The sequence below is a fragment of the Artemia sp. Qi Xiang Cuo genome, chromosome 4 (genome assembly GCF_049724085.1).
Source record: "Artemia sp. Qi Xiang Cuo chromosome 4, ASM4972408v1, whole genome shotgun sequence".
Taxonomy (NCBI): domain Eukaryota; kingdom Metazoa; phylum Arthropoda; class Branchiopoda; order Anostraca; family Artemiidae; genus Artemia; species Artemia sp. Qi Xiang Cuo.
The window spans coordinates 41,787,418-41,801,568 of record NC_142797.1 but is presented as its reverse complement, the minus strand read 5'-3'; the positions used below and the strand labels follow the sequence as shown (position 1 = coordinate 41,801,568).

General features: G+C 35.3%; 1 protein-coding gene across 1 annotated transcript in view; it reads right to left on the bottom strand.

Moving 5' to 3' along the window:
* The window catches only part of NANS (N-acetylneuraminic acid synthase), a 121,064-nt gene extending 109,907 nt beyond the window's left edge, over positions 1–11,157 (bottom strand). Inside the window, exon 1 of the mRNA XM_089088307.1 lies at positions 11,034–11,157. The gene's annotated coding sequence lies outside the window, so the exon portion shown is untranslated. The remainder of the gene's footprint in view (positions 1–11,033) is intronic.
* Between the last annotated feature and the right edge of the window lie 2,994 nt (positions 11,158–14,151).

Genomic DNA, 14,151 nt, shown 5'->3' with positions numbered 1-14,151 from the left:
GCTAACTATTTTCTTAAAATTACCACTGTCTACATTATCAAATTCTAAATTTTCCAGTTTCATATTCCACTCTTCCTGGAAAGTTCATCCCAAATTTTCATCAAATAACCTTTCAGCATTATAACTCAACAGAAGGTAGTTAGCCTTAATAATTTCATCATTAAATAAACCCTACAGACAATTGAATGATGATTTTTACTACTAACATAAATAATGACATCCCTATCTACCCCACAGTCTTTTATAAATCCAACCTATCTTCAATTTACAATAATATGATCAATACAGTTGGCAATGTTACCATCATGTGTGTAGCATGTTCAGTTATGGGGCATTTTATGACCAAGTACTGTATTAGTTAGAACTAGATTGCTGTATCTACAAAATTGTAGAAGTCCATACTTCTGCTATTTCCCTCCCCAACACCAAATTTACTTAAGGTAGGATACCATCTATTCCTATTTGTCCCAATTTGGTCATTAAAGTGCCCTAATAAGAAATACCATATTTACTTGGAATCTTGTACATTTGGAGATAATTTCTTAAACCACACTGGCTTGCCATAATACAATGAAAAAACAATCAAAAATGGGGTTTTTAAGACCAAACGAAAATTCTCAAAACCAAATGAATATTTCGAGAAGAATACCGCCTCTCTTCTTCAGCGTGAAAAAAAAATCAAAGAAAGTGCCAAAAAAGACAAAGAAACCAAACAAGTCAATGTGAGAACGGAGAGTCAACGTGCCCTCTGAGGAGGGCAAAATAACGGCCAATCACAAAAAATCGCTTGTATTAACTTTTTCTTTTCTGAGGGACAAATCATCCATTGCTTTACAGAATATTCTTTATCTAACAGATGACGAAGTGGGAAAAACAGACAAAGGAGATGATCAAAGAGGCAAACCTTGGTATCCTTTCTTTAAAACTCCTTGCTTGTCATAGTGTCCAAACCCCCACCTACTGCATATTTTCCTTACGTTTATTAGACCGCTGGTAGAGAATGCTTGTCCTGTTTGGCATTGCGGCCTGACTTCGGACCAGAAGGACTGCCTGAAAAGGATCCCATAGCGAGCTCTTCTGGTAGTTTCTAAATCTACCGAAGTCTCTTATTGCTCCCTTTCAAAAAAAAATTCCCTTACAACTCTTTCAGCATGTTGTAGTGCTTCAAATTCGATGTCGGTATTTTGACAAATCCGCGGCTTCGTGAAATACTCCCCCCTGAGCATCTCCCTTTGCGCCAACGGCTCCTGCGACAAATAGCTGAACTTATACCTAAAATTCAGCAGGTACCAGCACAACTTATGCGTTATGCAAATAGTTTTATTCCCTCCTTTGTCAAGATTTTTAATACTAGATTCACTTGTCAATAATTGTTCATGTTTACTTGTTTTAGTTCATTATTCTTTTTATTCGTTGTTAATTTTAAAGGTTTTTTTTTTCTTTTTTAATTTGAAATTTGAGTTATTTTATTTTTACAAATAGTTGGATATTTCAATGTCTTAGATTTTAGTTTGTCTCTGTTTGTGATATTTCAATCAACATATTAATTTGTATGATGTTGACTATGGCTGTGAATTTTATATTTAATGCCTTATCTTTTATTACGAGAAGAACTGCCACTGATCGGCAAGACCGTGTAAGGCATTTGACAATAAAATCGTTTGAGTTTGAAAAAAAAAAACTAATCAAATCCGATAAAAAATCAAAATTAAAAGATAAATGAAATTCAATAAAAGCCAAAATTAGAAGAATTAAAACCAAATACCTAACGACCGAAGGCAAATCACTCACCAATAGCAGCAATTGGCAAAAAATCCAGAAACTTTTGAACTGCCCTCAAAGGATACAAGGAAATGACTGGCCAGTGAAAAAATGTATTTGCCTTAGCAAACAACCAACAACTGAATGTTTGGAAAACTATTCCATCTGATTTCTCATTTTAATGATTGCATCCCATGCACAAGCCCTTTGAGATCTGAAGGGTTGATGATGCGTATCATTTATGAATAAAAGTTGATTCAAGGTCTGTTTCAGGGATGACCAAAGTCATCCATCAGGCTTCTCTTTTGAGAAATCAGAAATAAGAGTCATTTATTCTTAAGTAACTGGTATCTCTGTTCAAAGCTAGAAATAAATTTTGGTACTCATAAATCCCAAGAGCCTCTGTGTAGTACTAAACTACTAAACAATACTAAATAACTACTAATAAACTAATAAATAAAGTACTAAACAATATCTTTGTCATGTGAAATTAAACTAACTTGATTAAGTAAAATAGTATGGTATGGGTGGTCATAAATGTGTTCTGCAAGGGGTGAGTCAAAATTTTCTGTTTTTTAAGGAGGCTGTTGATTGAAGTAAAGTGCTGAGCTATTCTATCTGTAAGCCATTGATCAGTACTTCCAATGCACCAGACAACAAGAGCATGGAATTCTGTAAACACTGGAGTTTTCAACTTTCGGGATAGGGTCTTTACCTTGATAAATTTGTGAAGTGACCAATAGCAGCAATTGGCAAAAAATCCAGTAACTTTTGAACTGCCCTCAAAATATACAAGGAAATGACTGGCCAGTGAAAAAATTTATTTGCCTTAGCAAACAACCAACAATTGAATGTTTGGAAAACTATTCCATCTGATTTCTGATTTTAATGATTGCATCCCATGCACAAGCCCTTTGAGATCTGAAGGGTTGATGATGCATAACATTTATGAATAAAAGTTGATTCAAGGTCTGTTTCAGGGGTGACTAAAGTCATCCATCAGGCTTCTATTTTGAGAAATCAGAAATAAGAGTCATTTATTCTTAAGTCACTGGTATCTCTGTTCAAAGCTAGAAATAAATTTTGGTACTTTTAAATCCCAAGAGCCTCTCTGTAGTACTAAACTACTAAACAGTACTAAATAACTACTAATAAACTAATAAATGAAGTACTAAACAATACCTCTGTCATGTGAAATTAAACTAACTTGATTAAGTAAAATAATATGGTCTGGGTGGTCGTAAATATGTTCTGCAAGGGGTGAGTCAAAATTTTCTGTTTTTTAAGGGTGTTATTGATTGAAGTAAAGTGCTGAGCTATTCTATCTGTAAGCCATTGATCAGTACTTCCAATGCACCAAAGACAACAAGAGCATGGAATTCTGTAAACAATGGAGTTTTCAACTTTCGGGATAGGGTCTTTACCTTCATAAATTTATGAAATGATAGTTTTACCGGGTCTATAACAAGTATAAATGTTATTTTTCCTTAGATCTTTGGAAATGTGATCTGAAACCCTTTTCATGTAAGGGAGACCTAGATAAAATGAATTTTGCTTTTCATCTGTTTTTTCTGTGTCAGTAGTTGATAACTTTTCAATAAATTTCTCCATCACAGAATTTATTAAACTAATTGGATAACCATTCCCAAATAAAAGATATCTAAGGTGGTCAAGCTCTGAATCACGGAAACATGGTGAACAAACTTGCAGTGCTCTATCAACTAGGGAAGTGACAACTCCTCTTTTGACCACAGGAGAATGATAAGAAGTAAAATTTAAATAACAGTCACTGTGTGAAGGTTTTCTATTGAAACCAAATTCAAAACATGTGTCATTACACTGCATCAGGACATCCAAAAAAGGAAGACACATATCTTACTTTGATTCTTGAACAAATTTTAGTTTTGGATCAAAGGAGCTAAGTAAGCCAAAGAACGACCCCAGACAGTCTATACCATGCTCACACAAATAAAAATGTCATCTTTAAAATGAACCCAAAATTCAGGTTTATCAAGACTTTGCAAAATAGTCCTTTTTCAATATTAATTAAAATACTTTCCGAAAAATGAGTTTTTCAAAGAAAAGTAAAGGCCATTTTAAACTTAAGCTCAGGTCAACTGCGCCAATGACGCAGTAGGTTTTAGGCTTCTGCAGTGAGACGATACCCAAACTCTTGTTTGTAGTTATTTTTATTCGATTCAAACTTGATTTGCGTATTCAATTTATGTTTCACTCGTTTTAAGATGTATTTATTCATTTACATTAATATATATTGTATGTTTTGTTCGCATTGATTGTTTATTTAATTTCTGTTCGTTTTAAGTTTTATTTATACTTTAATAGCAAAATATTTGTTTTCGTTTTAAGTTTGATTTTCATATTCAATCTAAGCATTACTCGGTTTAAGATCTAATTATTCATTCATATTATAACTTGTTGTATGTTTTTTGCTATGATTGTTTATTTAATTTCTGTCCGTTTTGGGTATCATTTATTCTTTAATAGTAATATTTGGTCGTTTTGAGCTTGAATTTTAACAGGTATTTGTATCTCCTGAGGTTTATTTTGAAATGGCATTTACTTTTCTTTTAAAAACTTATTTTTCGGAGTTTTTTTTAAATTATTTTTGTTCTTTTTTGATTGCAAAAATTTTCAAGTTTTTATGGCATGGGGGGGGGTGCTTACTGTCCGATTATTCTTGACTTTAAAAAACGGATCTAGAACTTTCAATTTAAATCGAATGAGGCTTTTATCAAAGTCAATACGATTACCTCTTTGATAAAAACATTATATATGAACAATAGACAGCTTGCATAACTTGTGGACAGCGATTGACAACATTGAATGGATTGAAAAATAGCTGCAATAAGGGGGTTTAGACAATTTCACTTGCTGACACAAAGGGATCACGGCTGTTTGGGATTGACCTTAATAGGAATTTGTGTGCCAAAGCAATTTTGCATCTATCACAGAGTATAACCTTATAATTGGATAATTATAATAGATTTCCTATGTGTTCATCCCATACAAAACCCCTTCCCATAAGTTATAAACCCCCCTTAATAAGTTATGCCCCACGGCATAACTTACAACGCCTACCCCTGGGCCTTGGTGGGCTGTGTCGACACCAGAATTTTTGTTATCAGAACTTTGAACTATTTTAACAAAATGTCTATCTCAAAATTTTTATCTGATGCATTGAGAGCGTGGAGGAGGGAGAGGGGCTAGTTGCCCTTCAATCTCTTTTGACTCTTAAAAAGTGAACAAGAACTTTCAAATTCCAATCAAACGAGCCCTCTCTAAAGTTTATGCGAGCATCCTTCCATAAGAAATAATAATAAGGATTCGGAGAATCCTTAAATTACAACCCTTGCCCTGAGGGCTTTGGGGGAGTTCTAATCCTCAAAGATTTAATTTCCAGAACTTAAAACTACGTTTAATAAAATCGCTGTCTTAAAATTTTGATTGGATGTGCTTGGGGAAAAGGTGGGCGTGAGAGGGGGGTTAGTTGCCCTCGAATCACTTTCGACCATTAAAAAGGGCACTAGCCCTTGAAATTTCCAATCGAATGTGCCTTTCTTGAAGTTTCTACGACACCGCCTTCTATAAAAACCTTATATGCCCCCAGGGCGTAATTTAAAACCCTTGCCCTGAGCATTGTGGGGGATTGTCCTCCTCAAAAACATATTTTCTAACTGGAAATCAACTACGCTGAACAAAAGGGCTATCTCAAAATTTTGATGGGATGTGTTTGGGGGACTGAGCGGCGTGGGGGGGCGAGTTGTCCTCCAATCACTTTAGACTATTAAAAAGGGCACTAGTCCTTTGAATATCCAATTGAAGGTGCCTATTTTTAAGATTCTACGATGACGCTTTTAAGAAAACCCCTATCTGACCCCAGGTACTAGCTTAAAACTCTAGACGAGGGTTGTGGGGGAGTATCCTCATCAAAAACATATTTTCTATCTAGAAAGAAGAAGAACCGAAAAAAATGGCTATCCCAGAATTTTGATTAGATGTGTTTGGGTAAATGATGGGCGTAGGGGGGGGGGGGCGAGGTGCCCTCCAATCACTTTTGACTATTAAAAATGGCACTATCCCTTTGAATTTCCAATCGAATGAACCTTTTTTGAAGTTTCTTCGACAACGCCTTCTATAAAAACATTATATGCCCCCAGGGCATATATTAAAACCCTTGCCGTGAAGGTTCTGGAGGAGTGTCCTCCTCAAAAACATATTTACTATTTGGAAATCAGCTACACTGAACAAAATGGCAATCTCAAAAGTTTGATTGGATGTGTTTGGGGAAATGATGGGCGTAGGGGGGGGGGGGGCCGAGCTGCCCTCCAATCACTTTCGACTATTAAAAAGGGCAATAGCCCTCTAATTTCCAATCGAATGAGCCTGTTTTGAAGTTTCTACGACAACGCCTTTTATAAAAACCTTAAATGCCCCAAGGGCATAACTTAAAACCTTTGCCCTTAGGGTTGTGGGGGAGTGTCCTCCTCAAAAATATATTTTCAATCTGGAAATCAACTACGCTGAACAAAAATGGCTATCTCAAAATTTTGATTGGATGTGTTTAGGGGAATGATGGGCGTAGGGAGGGGGGGCTAGTTGCCCTCCAATCACTTTCGACTATTAAAAAGGGCACTAGCCCTTTGAATTTCCAATCGAATGAACCTATTTTGAAGTTTCTACGACAACGCCTTCTATGAAAACCTTATATGCTCCCAGGGCATAACTTAAAACCCTTGCCCTGAAGGCTCTGGGGGAGTGTCCTCCTCAAAAACGTATTTTCTATCTGGAAATCAACTACGCTGAACAAAATGGCTATCTCACAATTTTGATTGGATGTGTTTGGGGAAATGATGGGTGGGAGGGGGGCTAGTTGCACTCCAATCACTTTCGACTATTCAAAAGGGCACTAGCCCTTTGAATTTCCAATCGAATGAGCCTATTTTGAAGTTTCTACGACAACGACTTCTATAAAACCTTATATGCCCCCACGGCATAACTTAAAACCCTTGCCCTGAGGGTTGTGGGGGAGTGCCCTCCTCAAAAACATATTTTCGATCTGGAAATCAGCTACGCTGAAAAAAATGGTTATCTCAAAATTTTGATTGGATGTCTTTGGGGGAATGATGGGCGTGGGGGGGCTAGTTGCCCTCCAATCATTTTGGACTATTAAAAAGGGCTATAGCCCTTTAATTTCCAATCGAATGAGCCTGTTTTGAAATTTCTACGACAACACCTTCTATAAAAACCTGATATGCCCCCAGGGCATGACTTAAAACCCTTGCCCTGAGGGTTGTGGGGGAGTGTCCACCTCAAAAATATTTTTTCTATCTGGAAATCAACTATGTTGAACAAAATCGTTATCTGATAATTTTGATTGGATGTGTTTGGGGAAATGATAGGCGTGGGGGGGCCCGGGCGGCTAGTTGCACTCCAATCATTTTCGACTATTAAAAAAGGCACTAGCTCTTTAATTTCCAATCGAATGAGCCTGTTTTGAAGTTTCTACGACAACGCCTTCTATAAAAACCTTATATGCCCCCAGGGCATAACTTAAAACCCTTGCCCTGTGGGATGTGGGGAGCATCCTCCTCAAAAATATATTTTCTATCTGGAAATCAACTATGCTGAACAAAATGGCTATCTCAAAATTTTGATTGGATGTGTTTGGTGAAATTATGGGTGTGGGGGGAGGGGGGCTAGTTACACTCCAATCACTTTCGAGTATTAAAAAGGGTACTAGCTCTTTAATTTCCAATTGAATCAGCCTGTTTTTAAGTTTCTACGACAACGCCTTCTATAAAAACCTTATATGCCCCCAGGGCATAACTTAAAACCCTTGCCCTGAGGGTTGTGGGGGGGTATCCGCCTCAAAAATCTATTTTATATCTGGAAATAAACTATGCTGAACAAAATGGCTATCTCAAAATTTTGATTGTATGTGTTTGGGGGAATGATGGGCGTGGGGGGGGGGGGGTATTAGTTGCCCTCCAATCATTTTCGACTATTAAAAAGGGCACTAGAACTCTCGATTTCCAATAGAATGATCCCTCTTTGAAGTTTCTACAACAACCCCTTCCATATGAAGTGCCTCTGGGAAAAAAAATAATAAATAATAATAATAATAAAACATTGGAGCAGTATGGCCTTTACTATAGGCAATGCTAGAGTGTTGCCTCTAATTAGGAAGATCTCTATCCTTTTGCAACAGAGTGTTTTCAGGTTCTGCCTTTGGTATATATTATTAACAAAACTTTCTCTGAGAAGTAAAAGTCATAAAACCCTCCCAAAACACTCCTAAAGGGCCTGATCCAACCAAAATTAGAATTTGGGATGTCCATTGCCACGCCAGTTAACCAGCTTGACCAATCGATTCTGGAATCAGTGCAGCAGCAAGCAACAAAATGCATAAAGGGTTTTCAAAATTTGCCATATTCTACCAGACTCCAGAGGCTCAATATACCATCTCTCACATACCAACATAAGTGAGGGGATGTATTGATGACATATAAATTGATCTGCAACAACGATATCATCCCTGTCTTATTCCTGTTAGATAGTTTGTCAAGAAAAAGAGGGCACTCCCTGAAGCTCTACCGGAAACGTGCTAATACCAGGCTGCAAAACAAATTTTTCTCCAACTGTGTGGTTGGCCTATGAAATTCCCTATGCCAGGATGCAGTCATGTCTCCTAATACCAAAGCCTTCAAGTCAGCTGTTGACAGAGATTGGTGCAGCAAGCCATGGTGCACAGTTTGGGATGTGCCCAATGAGCTGAGTCACCATCATCATTGACTGGCGTCAACAGGATTCGTCCTTATCAGTGGCAAGTGCAATTTAAGGTAAACACAGGAATATTCAAGAAAAAAAATCAACATGATGAAATTGAAAGCACTTAACATAGCAGGGGATATTCAAATATCCTAATACATAAACCACTGAATTCACTAAACTCAAACAAAGCTAAACAATGAAAGTCAAGCCCTCTAATCTTCATTTATGTCTTTTAAAAATCCCTTTTCACCTAGGTCAACAACAACCATCTAACCAACATTCACCAAAATAGAACAATTGTCACAGGACACTCAAAACAGACACAACCTCCAAAACAGCCAAGAACAAGAGCACATATATGTATCAAGACACAAAAACCAGGATATAAACAAAAGCAAAATAACCTAACCCAGCCAAATCAATACAAGGAAATCATCACCAGCACTTTTAAACAGGTAAAAAAAAATACACAAGAACAACAAAGCAGAACAACATACATTTTAATATCAGCAAACTCAATCTAAAAAAAAAATAAATAAAACAACAAATAAATCCCCAAAGACTGTTCAAGCTAGCCAAAAGTCATAAAAAAATGAAATAAACACATGGAAATTCATTAAAGAAAGTCATGAAGCTGGAATACAACAATACTTTGCTTTGTGTTTTTTCAAAGTTGCGTTGCTGCTCAATTACTACCAATTTTCATTGCCTGTCATTAGGTATTTAGAGGTTGTGTTGGTTTGGATTCAAGTCTTGAATTTTTTCTTATCCCTTTTTATCAGATAAATGCCCTTTTTGTAAACTTAACTTCATCTTTCCTTTTACTTAATTGGTTTTCTTTGGTTCTCTCTTTTAAGTAATAATTATGGTTTTCCCTTTTTCTTGTAGGCAATTCAATTAACTGTGCAGTTAAAAGGGCAACTCATTTCTGTTAAAACTGTATTTTTAGGCACCAGTTTGGCTAAAATTCAAGTGAAAGGAAGAATTAGTTCATACATTGTAGATAATGTGTTGCTCTATGTAACACCCTGTGAGGGATTTTATTGGCTGGTCTTTGTTTGTCCCTTCCCAGGTGATTTTTATCTTTGTCTTTTTACCACTACCAGATTTCATCAGAATAGATTCATCAGAATGTGATTAATTTTGTTTCCATAAATTAATTGAATACAATACTTTATTTTGTTTTAATTAGCTACATTTTTTGTAAGTATGTAAAAAGAAATATATTATATTGTTTTTTAATGCTTACTTTGTTCAAATTTCTTTTTAAAAAGTAGTATTTTTGTAACCCTGTAACCTACCTTCAATCTTTACATGGTTTGCTATAGAAAATCTTAACCCACTTTGCATTGTTTCAATTTGTGTTGTGTTTTTTTTTTTTTTTTTTACATAACCATGATGCAAAGTGAGGTATTGATGTACAAATAACCCAGCAAAGACAAGTCAAAACACTAAATACTCAAGAGATTAACTAGTCAGAGGGAAGACAAGCTATCATAACATAATTACTGAATCAGAAAAATTGCAAAAGGTCATCAAAATCAATGGTCCTTTGGAGGGTGGAGGGATGGAGGTAGGCACTTAAAAAACATTCCCAGAGGATCACTGAAGCTCAAAATTCATTTGCCATCCTCAAATATGACAATAGCCCCTCACTTAGAATTTTAACAAAAATTCTTTGTGTCTGAACAAAATCCAAATCCAAAAGATGTTTACCAAAATCTAAATCTTGGTAAATGCAGCAGTTTTATCAACTCATGCAGTGATTTTATGTGTTGTATTTGAAATGGACCTTATGCTAATTATTCACATAAAACATTCAGTCCCAATGACCAGCCAGTCAGCAAAATCTCTTGCCCCCCACCCTAAACATTTTGGTTAGTAACAACACTGACCACAGTCAGGCATAGGGAAATACAGATTATCCTTATTATGTATGGTTTATTTAATATAATATCCTCAAAGACAATCTCATTAATTGGTGTTATATTTGGGCACTCACTAGAAAGTGAATTTATATATCTATAAAAAGCAGGAATAGCTTATTCTTAAATCTAATATCTCTATTGTAAATTACTTATTATTTCTATGTTAATTAGATCCTTATCTGATCTAGCCTTCTTAGTAAAGTACTTCACAAGTAACTTATCACATCATAACTTAAGGATGTTCACCCCTAATCCCCACCTGTAAAAACTACCAGATAGCATAGTCTATATATCCTAGAAAGATCATAAACAACTACACTTAGCCTACTACTTTCATATACAATAAGCTTAAAACACACTTTTTACAATCTAATAATAAACAAATAATTTCTACAAATTGATTTATACAGGTAAAAAATTCAATATTACAAAAATCCTTTTCATCCCAATCAATCCTCTTTTTTTCCCCAGAGTCAAACCTCTAAGAATTTTTTTTTTTAATCTTTGTGTCTGAGACCAACTTAAGAAACATCAGAAACAGATACTACTCACCGCACAGCAATGTATCAGTCTTTTGGCCAAAGCCACATCCCCTTGATGATTCTGACCAATCTCAGCAATAACGTATGTTCTGAATTTTCCCTTGGTCCCATCATTCTGAATGATCTCACGAAAAAGCATATTATTGAATTTCGAACTAAATGCCTTGCCTGTCAATTATGACAAAGCTGGTTTTCTACTTCTGTCATTTCGAAACCCTAAACTTCTCTTAATCCTTAAAAATTCCACAAAGGAAATTTTTCAAATAAAAGAGAAGTAAAGAGCTACATTAAGCCAAGCATAAGCGAAAATAAATTCAAATTATCTTTCAAGTGATTCTTTTTTCGACATAATGCTTTATTTTAGTTTTTTTCCAAGACCACACTGCCTTTCAATGAAAACGTTCAAATCAAATTGGGATAAGTCCATTAATTAGACAGTGAAAACAACTTAAAAAGTGTAGATATTTTTACTATATATACAGCAATCATCATCAGCAGAAATACTAAGGCATTAAAACTAACATATTTATACACAACAAAATAATAACTTCCGGTTCACTCACTAGATTTGTCTGAGAAAGTTCAATAACTGGGTTCATCTAATGTCTTGAGTTGTAAATTTTCTTCTTTAATATTGCTTAAATGTAATTTAAACCTCTAATAATGGTGGCAAAATCTTCTTCGTCTTCTAATTGCAAAAGAAATGTTTTTTTTTTAATTTATAGTTATATATTTGATTGGTCACATCTCCCCATGTAAACGATGTATTTTCGACGTAATAGCCTTAAATTAGGTATTTTTTCCAAGACCACACTGCCTTCCTTTATTCGACAGAGAAAACGGATAAAAAAAGTATCTGTTTTCACTTTTTGACTTCATCTACAGCAATCGTCATCAGCAAAAATACTAAAGCACTAAAATTAAAACTAACAGATTTACATTGAACAAAATAATTGCTTCCAGATCATTCACTAGATTTGTCTGAGAGAGTTTAATAATTGGATTTATCCAAAGTCTTGAGTTGTAAATTTTTTTCTTTAATATTGCCTAAATATAAGCTGAATTTCTAATAAAGTTGGAAAAATCTACCTCGTCTTCTAATTGCGAAAGAATATATTTAAATTTATGGTTATATACTTGATTAGTGACATCTCCCCATATATATGACGTATTGTCAACGTAATACCTTAAATTAGGTAATTTTTTTCCAAGACTATACTGCCTTTCAATGACGAACAAATAAACTATCAAAGAGGGATAAGTCCATTTATCAGACAGTGAAAATATATACAAAGGTCTGAATATTACGACCACACCTACAGCGATCGTCATCATCAGATATACTAAAGCATTAAAATTAAAAGTACCATTTTTATACAGAACAAAATCATAGCTTTCGGTTCATTCACTCTCATTCTGGTTCATTGAACTCTCTCAGACAAATCTAGTGAACGAACCGGAAATTCCTATATTGTTCTAAACCTGGGCGCCCATAAGCTGGATGCCAGGGGGGGGGACCTCGTCTAATTGGCACTTTTAATGCTATATAATACAAATCTCAGAACAAAAACATAAAAATAACGCAACATCATTCAACTATGGGGGGGCACCCCCCTGCCCTCCCTTATGGGCGCCCATGGTTCTAAATAAATATGCTAGCTTTTATTATAAGGGTTTAGTATTTCTGCAGATGACAACCGCTATACATGTAGGTGAAATATCCAGACTTCTGTGTCTGGTTTCACTGTCTAATTCCCAGTTGTACCCATTCCCAGACTTATTCCCATTTGTACGTTTGTTTGTTCGTCATAGAAAGGCAGTGTGGTTACGAAAAAAAACCTAATTTCAGGTATTACGTGAAACCTTTGTCGTGCATATGAGAAGATGTGATCAATCAAGTTTATAACTGTAATTAAAAAAAAAAAATCCTTTTGCAATTAAAAGACGAAGAAGATTTTCCCATCTTCATTAGAAATTCAACTTACATTTAGCCAATCCTCAAAGAAGAAAATTTACAACTCAAGACTGTGGACGAACCCAGCTATTAACTCTCTCAGACAAATCTGATGAATGAACCGGAGGTTATTATTTATTCCTGTATAAATATGTCAGTTTCAATTTCAATGCTTTAGTTTTTCTGCTGATGGCGATCACTGTATATGTGGTCAAAATATCCTGATTTTGTATTTGTTTCCACTGTCTAATAAATGGACTTATCCCCATTTGAATGTATATTTGCTCGTCATAGAAGGGCAGTGTGTGGTCTTGGAAAAAATTACCCAACTTAAGGCATTGCGTTGATAATATATCGTATATAGGGGGAGATGTGACTAATCAAGTATATAATTATAAACTCAAAAACATCTATCTTGCAATTAGAAGACGAAGAAGATTTTCCCACTTTCATTAGAAATTCAACTTCCATTTACGCAATGTTAATTAAGAAACTTAACTCATGACATTGGATGAACCCAGCTATTGAACTCTCTCAGACAAATCTAGTGAATTTACCGGAAGTTATTATGTTATTCTGTATGAACATTTTAGTTTTAGTTTTAATGCTTTAGTGTTTGTGCTGATGACGATTGCTGCATATGTGGTCGAAATTTCCCGATTTTTGTATCCTTTTCCAAGGGATTCTCATAGAGAAAAACCAGTAAGAATAAAAGTATTCGATTCTTATCTTAATCAATAAAAAAGACTGTCAATTAAAAATGAACTCAAAACAAGCAGAAACTACAGAGTGGTTTTCGTGACATGGAATCACTTTTCATTTGTTTCCGTGGATGAAGACGAATGAGAATAACTTTCCATTCGGGTTTTTGCGACTTGGAAACGCTTTCCACTTTTTCGGAAAGTGAATCCAGATAGGTCTTGAAAAGTGGAGCTGGAAACCACATTTCTGCGATACAAATTAAGAGGGCCAATTCCCGTTCCATAGTGAAGGTAGGTGTGATAGTAGTCCCGAAACTTATTCCTCTAATTTGCGTGATCCAAGCGTCGTCTTCGCTTTCCTCTTTCCCATTTTTGTTTTCTGGTGGTTTTCGAGACGAGAAAGCGATCAGGAAAGCGTTTCCGGGAATATTTGAAAACCACCCTTACCACAAAGAAGAAAAGGCTAATACCAT